The 14,997-nt window shown below is 44.9% G+C and overlaps 1 long non-coding RNA gene across 1 annotated transcript; it reads left to right on the forward strand.

Annotated features, from left to right (window-relative positions):
• Window positions 1–636: 636 nt before the first annotated feature.
• Window positions 637–9,131, forward strand: LOC112664356 (uncharacterized). The gene is made up of 3 exons (XR_003139657.3): window positions 637–703; window positions 4,371–4,616; window positions 8,729–9,131. It is a non-coding gene; the product is annotated as an uncharacterized LOC112664356 (long non-coding RNA).
• The last annotated feature ends 5,866 nt before the right edge of the window (window positions 9,132–14,997 follow it).

The raw sequence follows: 14,997 nt of genomic DNA on the forward strand, positions 1-14,997 counted from the left end.
CAATATTATCACAAATTTAGCAACACACATTTAAGGTGAAGGGGATTAAAAGGTACAAACCTTCAGCTACAAAATAAGTCACAGAGATGAAAAGTACAACAGAGGGAACATAGTTAATAATACTGTAATAACGTTGTATGGTGACTACGCTAACCACGGTGAGCACTGCGTAGTATAATGATCAAATCACATTGTTGTACAGATGAAACTAACAGAACATTCTATGTTAGCTCTACTTAGTAATAAAAAAATTTAAAAGCCCACATATTTATTATTTCACAGTTTCTGTTGGTCAGGAGTTTGGGCTCAGCTAAGATCTACTTTGGGATCTCCTACAAGGCTGTAGGCAGTGTCACCCAGCGCTGGGGTCCCTGAAGTTGGACTGGGGAAAGATCTACTTCCAAGCTCCTGTGGCAGTTGGCGGGATTTCAGTCCTTGCCCGTCGTTGGATGAGGGCTTCAGTCCCTTGCCTGCTCTTTTCTGCTGCCAACCCCCGGTTTCTTGTCACAGGAGTCTCTCTGTAAGGCGGCTCACAACACAGCAGGTGGCTTTGCCAAAGCTGCAAAGGGAGCCAGTCTGGTAGCAAGGCGGGCTTACAGCCCTGTGTGGCGTCATCAGGGGGCGTGGCAGCCTTTGCTGCATTCTATTGGTTAGAAGTCAGTCACAGGTCCTGTCCACGCTCAAGGGGAGGGATTCCACAGAGGTGAGAACACCTGAAAGCAACAGTCATGGGGCCATTTAGAGCCTGCCCACCACAGGGATCTGCAAACTTTTGTAGAAGCCTGGAAAGGACATATTTTAGGCTGTCAGACTATTCATCTCTGCCCTTGGAGCACAAAATCAACCATAGACAGGACTTAAACAAATCAGTGTGTTCTAATGGAACTTTATGGACACTGAAATTTGAGTTTCATATCATTTTTACAGTGACAAAATGTCATTCATCTTTTGATTTCCCCACCCTCCCCCCACAACTATTTAAAAATATAAAACCATTCTTAGATTGTGGGCCATACCAAAATAGGCAGTGGGCTAGATTTGGCATGTAGGTCATGGTTTGCCTGGCCTGCCCTCGTCTATCAGTTAGGCAAATTAAATTTTTGTATACCAGATTCTCTTAATATGAGTTATCCAGAATTGGAGGCCGTAAGGCAACCTGTATGCACACGGTCAATTTCTGGTGTTGGCTTTTAGAGATCGTTCAGTTTCTAGACTTTACCCCACTATGTTGAAGGAGGGAGATAGTCCCACATTTGCCTGACCTCAATATCCCTTCACTCTCACTCCGGCAGGTCAGCCACGGAGAAAGGCATGTTTGTCCTGAACTGGCTTATCCTACAGATAGAAATCATCCTCTGACCAGAACATACAGGCCATTGATGAGGGCACACAAGTCCAGAGGGGCAAAATGACTGTTCCCCACTACCAGGGCTGGGCCTGGACTCTTAATGTCCCTTCCTGTCTCCCATGTCAGCCTGCACTGCTCTTTTCTTGTTCTACTCTCTCTCATTCTCTCTCTCTTTCCTAACCCAGCCACCAATCCCTCAAGCAGACCAAGAGCTCTCTAAGGCCTGATGAAGTATCTCCCTTTATTCTGCTCACTCATCCCTTCTCTTCTCACCTCTGCCATTGACTGGGGACTAAGGGATGGGAGCCAGGTGCACAGTGGCACAGGCAGGGGGAGGGTAGCAAGTTCTAACAGAGTCCAAGTGAAATCCAATGGGTATCTATTAAAAAAACATTCACAGATTCTTCTGTGTGAATCTATACTTGTTGAGCCACTGGCTTGGGAGCTGCAGAAAATGTTTGTCCCTGTATATCCTCCAGGGACTCCCCTTCGACTGAGAGGGGCTAGTCCCACATGACCAGTAGCTACTCAGGCTGTTAGCATTCAATTCTAGTTCAAAGGTTTGTGAATAATAAATGAGTAGTTACTCAGGGAAATTACACCTAGAGGCTTAAAATAGAGTTTGTCCCTAGACTCTAGAGTGATCTTTTAAAAGATTAATGGCATCATGTCTACCCTTGCTCAAAATCCTTAGAATAAAATCCAAACTCTTCTCTGCAGGTTACAGGCCTTGCCTGATCTAGCCCTGCCTGCTTCTTCGGTCACTCCTAAGCCTGCCTTCATGTTTCCTGCGCCCCCTTTCGTTTCCCAAACAGCCAGGCACAGGCCCACTCAGGGTATTTGCTCTTGCTGTTCTTTCTGCCTAGAATGTTCCTACCAGGGCTTTTTGAAGGGTTGATTCCTCCTCATTCAGGTCTTGATTTAAATGAAGTTCCCTCAGAGGGGCCCCCTCCAACCTCCCCTCTGAAGGAGTCCTGCACACTCTGCTCTGCTGGTCTTTTGGTTCCTTCACACCCTTAATTACCTCCTCCAATCATTCTCTTTGTGGGTTTATCATCTTTCTCTCAATACTGCTACAATACTTATGGTAGAACATGATGCATGGGGTGACTCCATAAATATCTATTGATAGAACCAAACAATGCTTCCCTTCTTTTATAAGAAATAGTTGCAACCCAATTGTCCTTTAGGGTCTAAACAAACCAAGGTACCTCTGCATCATCAATCCTACTCAGCAAAGGAAATATATAAACTATTGATACATGCAACAACTTGCATGGGGACCTCAAGCAGATTATGCTAAGTTAAAAAAAAAACAATTTCAAACGGTTACATATTGTATGATCCACTTATATAACATTCTTGAACTATCAAAACCATAGTGATAGAGAAGAGATCAGTGGTTACCAGGGCTGGAGACCTGGAGACTGGGGAAAGGATGAGAATCTATGAAGGGCTGGCAACGGGGGCCCTGTGGTGATAGAACAGTTCTGAATCTTGATGGTAGAGGTGGTTACACAAAGCTACATGTTTGATAATTGCACAGAGCTATGTATACACAGACACAAATGAGTGCTTGTAAAACCGGTGAGATCTAAGCAAATTCTCTGGATGATGCCAATGTCAGCTGCCTGGTTTGAGAGGCTCTGTAAGATGTAGGGAGTAGGCTCGGGATAGGCTGGGCAAAAGGTGCATAGACCTCCCTACACATTGTTTTTGCAACCTCCTGTGAATCTATAATCGCTTAAAAATAAAAAGTTAAAATGTTCTGCAAGAACAATGACAAAAAAAGAGACAGGTTTAAATGTTTTTAGCATTAAATTTATTTGTGTAAGCTCTTTTGTTATTGCCATTGTGATACAAAGTGTATCTAGTTCAATGAAAAGCCTTTTTTTTTTTTCAAAAAGAGTTGATCAACATGTTTTTCCTCTGATATATATTTTTAAAGATTTTATTTATTTATTCATGAGAGACAGAGAGAGAGAGAGAGAGAGGCAGAGACACAGGCAGAGGGAGAAGCAGGCTCCACTCAGGGAGCCTGACACGGGAATCAATCCCGGGTCTCCAGGATCACGCCCTGGGCCTAAGGCAGGCGCTAAATCGCTGAGCCACCCAGGGATCCACACCTCTGATATTCATAAACAATTTTTTTGTCTTATTTTGGGGTTGGTTATTTGTCCCTGGTTAATACCTACTGTGGATAGAGCCGTACAGATTACACAGGGCTTTGACAGGTACCATTTCATTGGAGTTTATTAGTACAGAGGTGGTGATTTGACTGGCCTTTCCATTTTATGGATGAGAAAGCCGAGGCTCAGAAACAAAATGGTATACCTTAACCAAGAGGTAGAGCCTGAGTGATTCAGGGCCCACATGTCCTAATTCCAAATTACCTCCCTTCCCCTTACCACCAATGACACAAGTTTGAGTAACTGTTTGGAGATCTCACATTCATCTAAACATATACTTTTATTCCGACTCTGAAGCCCTATACCCTTGTCTCCTCTAGAGGGGCGGTGGCTTCCAGCCCCAACCAACTCCAAGAAGCTAATTAGCACTTCTTTTTAAAAAACTCAAGGTGGACTAAGAGAGAAAGAGATTCTGTTAGTTGTTGCTCATTTGCGGATGTTTTCCTTGTAAAACCACATCAAAGCAGGGAAGCCCACCATGGACTTGGCCGGAAACCAAAGCTCCGCTGGCCAATCTGAGAAGCGGCAAGTTCCATCAGGCAGAAAACCATTTTATCTTCTGGGCTCAGATTCCTCACTTAGAGCTGATGGAGGCGGAGCATCCCCCCAAGCAGCAAAGCTCTCCCTTAGCCCCCAGCTGTCTTAGGGAGCCCCTGACTTGGGGAGCCCTGCCCTATGTGGGCCTGGTTGAGGCAGGAGATGAGCCCCCGAACAAACCCCACAGATGGTCACTGAGGGCCTACCAGGTGCAGAGCATATGGTGAATGTGACTTTGGGGAGTAACCACATCATATTCAGGTACTGAAAAATGAAAATGTGTTTTCATCTTCCAGAAAGGCATCACCAAACATGTGTTGATTTTGTGGGAAGAGAAACCAGAGGAATCATCCTGTTAGATGCTAAGAGTGTGTTCTACAGGGTGTTGCAGGAAACACAGTAAAAATGCCATGGGCCCTCCTGCCCCACCGTATACCACTCTCCAGGAGATTCCAGCATTCAGAACACAGAGAAACACCGAAGATCTCCCGGGGAGATGTCTAGATTAGATTCGAAGGAAGCGCAGGATTTACAGGATATAGGTATAGGTGTGGGGCATGGAGGGGGAGTGGTGTGCCTACTGAGGAGGGCATTTCAGCAAGAAGCATTAAGGACACACTGCTGCATGTGTTCCCGCCTCTCCGAATGTAACTGTGTTCATGTCTATCTCCTTGTACCCTCTGATCTCCCGGGGGGCTGAGCCCATGGCTTTCATCTTTATGTCTCAATTGTCTAGCACTATACCTAGCACATAATAGGCACAGATACACTTTAAGTGGATGAATGGATATAGATAAATGAATGAATGAATGGGTTAGCCTCTAAGTAATGGAGATTAATCAATGATTCCTGAGCTGTGGAGGTGACACAATTTTATGTTTTAGGAATATCACAGTGACAGCCCTGTGTAAGCCCTGTATTAGGATGAGAGTTGAGGATTTTAATCATTGGGTGTTTTAAATCTGAGAGGGTAAGGCCAATCACTTGAATTCCTCTCACCCCCCAATCTGATCTCTGGTCTTTTAAATAAAGAGCCCAGTGTAGGCTTAGTGCATACAGGAACCGAAAGACCTTGAGTACATTGGAGATCTGAGGTTTCAACTAAATGAGACAGTCACCTTCCCATTCACTGTTCCTTACAGGGACCTTGGACTTGATAAATATGAGTTAAATATGAGTTGATTCATTAAAGAAAAAGACTTGGGAATTTCATACCTACGGAGGTGTGGACACGTTTTGGTTCATCACATCTGATCTCTCTTCCTATGTGGGAAGAATTCCCTACTTATAAATCTTGGTGAGAAGAGCCCACCTCACACTAAGGAAGCAGAAACTTATGAAATTTTTTACCCAGCTGTCCTTAGAGTGAGAGCACGGTCATAAGACCAAAGCTCACAAGTCAGAAGTCCCCACCTGCCTTGGCTTTAGTGAGGTGCCAATGACACCTCAGCCATGAACTTCCTATGGGAAAAATATCACACAGATGGACAGGAGATCACTGCAGATGTTAGTGATAATCCAGAGAACATTCAGCAGATCCAGTGACTCTTCCCTGCTGCCAAAGGACATAGTTAGCTACAGCCCTGCCCCCTCACCTAAGAGATGCCTCCTTAAAGGAGAAGCATGAACAGATCTAACATAGGGGCAGGGCCTTTGACTGACAAGTGAAGACTCCTTGATTTAGTATCTCAGGCTCTAGACAATGCTCATGTCAAAGGCTGGAGGGTATTTGAATTTTTTTTCCTATACCAATTGTTCTAAATGTTTTGAGGAGACTACACTTTGAAGTTGTCAGACTAGATGAGAAGTTAAAATCATAATGTAGAGGCTAAAAATAGAGACCCTGGGATCAGACAAACTAGCATTTGGCTCTAAAATCCTCTAGCTGTGTGACTTTGGCACCTGGCATGCAGTGAGTCCACTTATTTGGGGCTATTATTATTATTATCACTAACTGGGGAGACTTTGAGGACTCAGGGTTGGAGAGAAAGAGAAGAGACAGGCTGACTCCAAGAACCCCACCCAAGCACCTGGCTGAGCCGAGGCAGACAGTGGAAGGGGGATTAAACATATTCAGCAGAACCCTGAGGGCAGACGGAGACCCAATGGTAGAAGCTAGAAGGTGATGTGTTTGGCCTCACTACCAGACTTTCTAATAATAATCTGAAGATGTGCCAGGGTCATTCGGTGGATAGTAAATAGTATGGGAAGTATTTAAGCCAGAGTTAGGAAAATGTTTGCTGAGCCATTGGCAAGGGGATTTAAGTGGACAGTAGATTCAATCAAAAGTTTAAACAGTGCAACTTCCCTTTTTTCTTTTTTTATAAGATTTTATTTATTTATTTATTTATTTATTTATTTATTTATTTATTTATTTATTTTTAGACCACAAGCAGGGAGAGGGGCAGAAGGAGAGGGAGAAAGATCCCAGGCTCAGCGTGTAGAACTCTATCTCATCATCCCCAAGATCACAACCTGAGCCGAAATCAAGAGTAGTATGTGAAACCAATTGAGCCACCCAGGCACCCTTTAAAAAAAGATTTTGTTTATTCATGAGAGACACAGAGAGAGGTAGAGACATAGGCAGAGGGAGAAGCTCCCCTTCAGGGAGCCTGATGTGGGACCTGATCCCAGGACCCGGGGATTACAACCTGAGCCCAAGGCAGACGTTCAACCACTGAGCCACCCAGATGCTCCTGAAACTTTCTTTTTATTTATTTATTTATTTTATTTTTTAAAATTTTTTTGAAACTTTCTTTTTAAATGAATCTTTCTGTGAAACCCCAGTCAATGCTGAGAGTATCCAAAAAGCATACTAGGCATGTGCTCAGAACACTGGACAAATAGGGAGAAGGAGAGAGAAAGTTCCATTTGAATAATGCACCAAAATGTTTCCATCAGCAAGACTAGAGATGAGCCACTTTATTTTATTTAGATGAGCCACTTTAATGTCAGTAAGTAGGGATGGGAGCTTCTGGGTCTTCTCAGTATTCAGGGCCTTTAAGGTCTTAATCTGGTCCTGTGCCCATTGTAACAACGGATCTAAGCAGAACTAGTTTAGAGACAGCAGGAGCAAGAGTCAGGAGCCCCCTCACTACCTGGGCCACTATAGGGACTCTGAGGATTCCTCCAGAGACATGGACCCTAGTCTGAAAAGTCCCAGAGAGCCTTCCAGTCCTGGGATTAGGGCAAGTTCTTCCCACCTTTACAACCTGGCTCAAGTCAAGCCTTACTCGAGTTTCATCTGTGATAGTATTTAATTATAATTTATTTTGTAATTTTAACTTTTCAATTTTCCCTTGTCTATTATCTTATTTAACTCTCACAACATTCCCGGGGGCGGAGGGGGGTGGGGGGCTTGAAGGATGTCTCTTTTATCCAGATTTTATCAGTAAGGAAACAAATCTAGATCACATGAAGATGAGAGGTAGGAGCTGAGGGACACGTGTTGGTACCATAGTGATGACTGGTATGCGTGCCAGGGTCATCCATTTGTGCAGCTCCCTTATCCCCCCTGAACCCACTTCAGCCCAAACCCCAATGTATCACTTTTATTTATTTATTTATTTTTTTCACTTTTATTTTATGATAGATTTCTGCTGCTTCCCTCCCCAGCCTTGTGACTTAGGGCTCTAATAGTATTCATGGCCCCTTGACTACCAGGATCAGAGGGGCTAAATTTCTGCAAGAACCTACTAACATGTCAGGAGCTGTTTTTGCAATAATGGTACATGGCTCTCCGCTGCAAATGCCTTGAACTTGCTGCAGAACCCTAAGTATTGTGTTGTTGCTCTTTTATTGGGGTGTACAGAAGCTCCACAGACATAGACCATAGATGTGTCTGATGCCATGCAATCTCCCAGGGTGTACTAGCCAGCAGCAGGGCTGCTTGTTCTATAGTCTAGACCTGTAGAGCCTGCTTTTGCTCCGGGCCCCACTCAAAGCTAGCAGCCTTCCCTAACACCTAATAAATGAACCACAGTGGGATTCCTAAGCATGGAATATATAGCTTTGGAACCCCCAAGAATGTTTACATTTCTTTCTCAGAAGCAGGAGTTTAAAGGTGCAGTAAGTTGTCCTTTTTTTGGAAGGTTAATCTGATCATGGTTCAAACCACTGGACCCTTAAAAACTTTATCAATATAGTCTATCCCTGAACCTGTTACGGTTTTTCCTAGAATGCATGTCTAAAGCACAAGTCTTTTACCATGGAATCCATGGCATTTGCTACTTTTTGTGCATTTGATCAAATTAGCATGATTTTACCAATATGTCACGGAGACCAAGGTGCAGCCTGTGTGCTATGGGATGTTAGTAGGTGTTGCATCAGAAAAGCTCAAGCTCTATTAGCCATATTTTTGCTCTAAAAATAATGAAAATATCTACTTAAGAAAAACACCAGACACATTCATATACGTGCCATTGATATAATTTCGACACTCTGCTTTTTAAAAATGATATGCCATCTTGAAAAACGGTAGGAAGCATTACCTAATACACACATGTGACATCTAATATAGCCTCTATCGATGGGATTGAACAATTGACTCTGGTGTGATTCTTCAATGATCATGATCAGCCTCATTGCATGTTCTAACATATGTTCACCAATATATTGGTGACATGATTCAACATTTTTTGTATCCTAAACATAGCTACTCCCCCATATCATCTTCATGGATCCAGAAGGAAGTTTCAAAGAAAAAGCAGAATCATGTGCTCCCACGCTGGATTTGAATCATAGAACCACACAATTAAGCAGCCTCCTTATGAAGAGAATTTCTAAAAACATTGAGAGAAGAGCTGTTCATAATGAATAAATTAATTCCCAACCATCAGAATAACTACAGTAAAAACACAACACAAACAATACAAAGTAGGAAATTGATCTTTTCTCCTTTGCTACATTGTACTGGTGACAGAAACAGAATATGGAAATACACCTGATGTTGAACCTGATAAAGAAGATCCTAACCAGCCCGTTTGCTCCTATTATTAAGTGAAAAGGTGGTTTTTAAATAATTCAAAAAGAATTCTTTCAATTGAAATAATTTTGAGGGGGTCATATTAATAAAAAATATAAAATATACATATTTAAAACCTTGATCTATTTAATTATTCATGAAATACACTGGCTTACTGTAGAGAATATGGCAATTCTATTCTAAACTAAAAACACAACTTATATAATAAGAAGTATTATATAATACTATATAATTTCTTGCTACAATTAATCTGGAAGACCATGTCCTTCCATTTGGTGTGATCCAAGCGCATGATTCTAATCACCTTGGTGGCCCTTCAATCCACTATACTTTAAAAAATGTAGCTCATCATCATGAGTTGGAGAAACATGGTCACAAGAGCCAGGAGATGTGCGTTAGAGCCTTGGAGTTGGAGTGTCTGGTTTTGAACCTCCTTTTCTGCCATTTCCTACCTGTGAGCCTGGGCAAGTTTCTCAACCTCTTTTAGTCTCATTTTCTGGCTTTGGTCCAAGAGCAGAGCTCCAGTTTCTTGGGGGATAAGACAGTCCCGCTAAATTAATGGTAGCTGTTAATATTTGCCAGATACATGCAGAGTCTGTGATGAGGAAGATTCCACAGAGGAGTGCTGACAGGGGCTGTGGGGCCAGCAGCCTCTTCACGAAAGGCTCACTCATTGTTCCCACTCTGGGGTTTGCCTTCAGCCCCCTGAAAGTGCCTGTCCTGCCCCCCACCCCTGCCAAACAGCCAGAGGGGCCCAGGACTTTGGTCCTATCTTGGTGAGCTGCTGGACAACCCCAACTGTTGTCTCCTTCCTACATTTGTCTTCACCAACGCATTTTGACACTGCCTGGCAACTGGCAGTTTCTCTGGGAGCAGCTGCCTTGCGCTGGTTCTAGATTTTTGCCCTTGATGGGTTCCAGAAACCCTCTGTCTCTCACACCCTGTTCAGGACCGAAGGACATACAACTACCACCACCCCCCACCCCTCCGCAGCTGTTGGGACTTCAGCTGCAGGCAGTCCTGAGCCCTACTACGTAGAAATAGTCTCAGCTGAGGACAGTCCCATCACCCCATGTCCCCCATTCTGGGGTGAGCCCACATCCAGTGAGTAATTGATATGGGGGGGCAAACACTGCCCACTCACGCTTTTTTCCTTCCCTCCCACGGGAAGTTTGCCCTAGAATCACCCTTCTGGGTCCCTGCTCCCCCAGGCCATCCCATCCCCCAGCCAGGATCGCCCTGCTCTGAGCCCCTTCCCCCAGGCTGCTCTGCCAGCATCAGCTTTGGAAAGGTTCTCGGGCCAAAATCTCCCTTCCTGGACTTCTTGTGTCAAAGCTCCTGCTTTGTTTTGTTTCTCATGGGGAAGGAAAGAGAGGGAGACTCCCAGAGGAGAGGAGGGAAAAGTAGGGGTGAGAATAATAAGCCTGCACATCTGTAAAGCCTGAGCTAGTTGGCAAAGGGATTTTTTTTATCCACAGTATTTTAGAGAGGAGGAAAAAGTCACGCCTACCTTCAGGCAGTGAAACTACAGGTGATCTTTGTTTTCTTTTCTTTTTTTTTTTTTTTTTCTTTTTGCTTTTCTGTATTTTCAGGATTTTGGTGTGGGTTGTTTTTGTTTTTTGCTTTGTTTTGTTTTGCGATGAGCAAATAATCAAAAGAAAAAAAACCCCTCCACAATTAAGCTATTTTGAAGAAGAAGGAGGAGGCAAGGTCGGGAGGCTGGAGGGCTAGATCCCTCTCGCTCTCGCGTCCCTCACCCCCCCCCCCACCCCCGCCCCCTAAGGAGAAAGTAGCGCGGTCCGAGGGCGGCGGTGGGCAGAGGAAGTGAGGCTGCGCGAAGCTCAGAGGCAGCTCAAAGCCGGGATTTCTGGCTGAGCAGATTCCCCCATTCTTTGCTTCCAGCCCCAAATCCCACGCTTACTCACTTCACAGCACCTACTTTTAACCTGCCAAATGCCACTAAATCTGCAAATTAAACCTCTGATTACAGAATTCCTTTTGATGTAAAAAAAAATGTGGGGATTTTTAAAATGTAATTATTCATACACTAAGATTTTAATGGTGCTGCTTTTCTCCCTCTCTCGCCTTTTTTTTTTTCCAGGGCCGGGTGATTCCCCGGTGCGGGCCTGCCCAGGCAGCACCGCGGGCGGCGCGCAGGAAGGAGCCTGCAGGAGCTGTCTGCTGCCGCGCGGCCGCTCCGCCCTGGGCAGGCTGCAAGGGGTCTGGGCAGCAGCTGCCCCCGGCCTCCGCCCCGCGGCCTCCCCAGCTGGGCGACCAGATGACAGCCACCTGCGAGGCTGGAGGCTGCCGTGTGAGTCCCAAACCGGGGAGCCTGGACCGAGAGCTGAAGTCCTGGCTTCCGCTGCAGGCTCAAGGTCCCCGACACTGGGGCATGGGAAGTGCTTGGATGGGAATGCTGGGGGCAGCCTCTGCCCCCCAGGCACGGAGCACTGGGGAGACGCCCGGCCGGCCCACATTTTTCCAGGCTGTGCCTCACTCCCCGCCTGAGCTGCAACCAGACTGATCTTTCTTTCTTTAAATTTTACTTATTTATTCATGAGACACACACACACACACACACACACACACACACACACACACACACACAGGCAGAGACACAGGCAGAGGGAGAAGCAGGCTCCATGCAGGGAGCCCGACGTGGGACTCGATCCTGGGACTCCACGAGTGTCGATCCCTGGGGCTGAAGGCAGCGCTAAACCGCTGAGCCACCCAGGCTGCCCCTGATGGATCTTTCTTTCTTTTCTTTTTTCTTTTTTCTTCTTTCTTTCTTTCTTTCTTTCTTTCTTTCTTTCTTTCTTTCTTTCTTTCTTTCTTTTCTTTCTTTCTTCTCTCTATTTCTTTTTCTTTCTTTCTTCTCTTTCTCTTTCTTTCTTTTCTTTCTTTTTCTTCTTTCTTCTCTTTCCTTTCTTCTTTCTCTTTCTTTCTTTCTTTTTCTTTCTTTCTTTCTTTCTTTCTTCCTCCTTTCCTTCCTTTCTTCCTTCCTCCCTCCCTTCCTTCCTCCCTCCCTCCCTTCCTTCCTTAATTTTAAGATTTTATTTCTTTATTCATGAGAGACAGAGGCAGAGACATAGGCAGAGGGAGAAGCAGGCTTCATACAGGAAGCCCTATGCGGACTGGATCCCAGGATCCAAAGGCAGATGCTCAACCACTGAGTCACCCAGGTGCCCCTGATCTTTTTTTTTTTTTTTTTTTTTTTTTGTGGTAAAATACACCTAAAATCTACCATTTTAACCATCTTTAAGTATCCAGGCATTAAGGACATTCCTAATAGTGAATGACTGTGACCACCATCCATCTCCAGATGATTTTCATCCTCCCAAACTGAAACTCTGCACCCTGTAGCACTAACCACCCATTCCCTTCTCTCCTGACCGACCCCCCTACAACCACCACTCTTTTCTATCAGTTTGCCTCTTCTAGGTACTTCATGGAAGTGGAGTCACATGATGGTTGTCGTTTTGGGTCTGGCTCTTTCACTTATTATAATGTCTTCAGGTTCAACCATGTTGTAGCACAGGTCAGAATTTCTTTTCAAGACTGGATAATATGCCAATGTATGGGTATATTGCATTTTATTTATCCATCCTTCTGCTGGCCGATGCTTGGGTTGCTTCTGCCTTTTGGCTCTTGTGAATAGTGCAGCTTGAATGTGGGTATACAAGTATCTGTTCAATTCTCTGCTTTCAATTCTTTTTTTTTTAAGATTTTATTTATTTATTTATTTATTTATTTATTTATTTATTTATTTATTTATTTGATAGAGAGCACAAGCAGGGGAAGCAGGAGGCAGAGGGAGAGGGAGGCCAAGGGAGAGGGAGAAGCATGCTTCCCACTGAGCAGGGAGCCCGATGTGGGGATAGATCCCAGGGATGTGGGGCTCCATTGCAGGATACCAGGACCATGACCTGAGCCAAAGGCAGATGCTTAAGCAACTAAGCCACCCAGGTGCCCCTCTGCTTTTAATTCTTTGAGGTATATACCTGAAAGTAGAATTACTGGATCACGTGGCACAGAATGATCTTTTAAATATGGGAGTTAAACTATTTTGTCCCAACCTTCTCTTGGAGCTTACAATGGTCTGCCTGTTGGGAGTCCCTGCCAGGGCTCAGGGAGCTCATGTCATCCCACCATATTCTTGCACAACTGACAGAGCCAGGGGGTTTTCAAACGCCCCAGCACACCCTACCTCCAAGCCCCTGCTCCAGCTTGTGACACCCCCCTAGAATGTTCTTGAGCTGGCTATCTAGTCCTCATGCCCGGGGTAGCAGCCCCTCAGGGACCCTCCCCTGACCATTCCACCTAAAGCTGGCCCTGTCCCTCCCCTGTCTCCACCACATCTTTACCTTCTGCTTGCTTCCCTTCACAGCCACATCACAGTCTGGACTTACCTTGCTTTTGTATTTATTTCTCTGTTGCCTGCTCCTTGCCTTCCCCAGTATGAAAGCTCTGGAGGAGGAGGCACTTCATAACCCTGCACCTAAAGCCATGCCTGGCTCATAGGGTCTGTCTCCTTTGGCTTGGAGATGGCCATCTTCTCCCTGTGTCTTCACATCATCTTCCTTCTGTATATGTCTGTGTCCTAATCTTTTTTAAGAAAGACACCGGTCATATTGGATTAGGCCCCCCCCCACAATGACCCCATTTTAACTTAATTACCTCTTTAAAGACCCTATTTCCAAATACAGTTACATTCTCTGGTACTGGGGTTTAGGACTTCAACCATACAAATATTTGGAGGAGTATAATCAGTCCACAATGGCTAATAGACCATTAGCTAGACCCTACCATCCTTTGGCAAGATACTTGACTCAATACCTCTAGGAAGCTTTCATGGACTGTCCAACACTGAAGCAGTGACTTCTCCCTTCCCAGAACTACCACAAGAAATTAACCACTGCTCCCACCACTTCATGTCTGTGTGGGCATATGGTACATGTATGTTTGTGCAGATGCATGTTTGTGTGTGGAGAAGGGCGCACATAGGTCTTCGGCAACTACTAGAGAGTGGAACCTACCTTTTTCTTGAGGATGCCTCCTCATGCATGGTACCAAGCACATAGTAGGGGCTTTAAAAATACTTAATATTCAGCTGACCACTGGCCCCAAACCTAACTGAGAACAATATATTTTATTCTGAGGAATCCCATCCCCTCCTTCTGAAGAACCATTGCACATAAAAGATGCAGCCCAATGGGGGCGGGGGGCAGTTTCAGAACCCAGGGGTGTGGGAACCAGGAAGGAACACAGAGAATGTGGGGCCAATACCACTATTCATAGGCAAGGACACTGCAGCATGGAGAGGGGGTAAGGTATGTCTGACAGTGCCCGGCCAGATAGGGGCAGAAGCAGGAGCCAGAATGGGGCCTTCTGATTCCCAGGCCACTCTTCTGTCCACCACAAGCAGCACCTCTGTCTCCAGGACAGGCCTAGAACCAGACCCACACACTCAAACATAGCAAGCTATCTTTTATTCAGAAAAAAGTGGGGAGAGGGGGCATTCTGGTTCATTGAGAGTAACCACTTAAATCGGAAAGATGATTTTCAAAGAATAGTGTACACCAAAAGGGAAGATTCCAGAAACGAAAATGGCCTGGTTCAGATGAATCCCTTGGTTTAATGATGCTGCTGGCCTCACTGGTGTTGGTGAGGTCTCAGTGTCACTATCCTGAGCACCATCTCCAGCAGCCTGTCCACTGTGAGGTATGTGAGTTTGGGGGTCCCCTGCAAGTTGAGATCTACAACAAATTTCTAATCTGAACATGCTTACTGACTCCATTTCTCTTTCCTCAAACTGAGAGCAGATAAAGGCCCCACCCAGTTTCCTTATTCACCATATTTGCACCATTACCATTTTATTTATTAACCAAATTTTCACTATCCCATCCTCTACATTACCTCCAAAGTATTCTTTCTAGAAT

This window comes from Canis lupus, chromosome 17 (assembly GCF_003254725.2).
Source record: "Canis lupus dingo isolate Sandy chromosome 17, ASM325472v2, whole genome shotgun sequence".
Classification (NCBI taxonomy): Eukaryota; Metazoa; Chordata; class Mammalia; order Carnivora; family Canidae; genus Canis; species Canis lupus.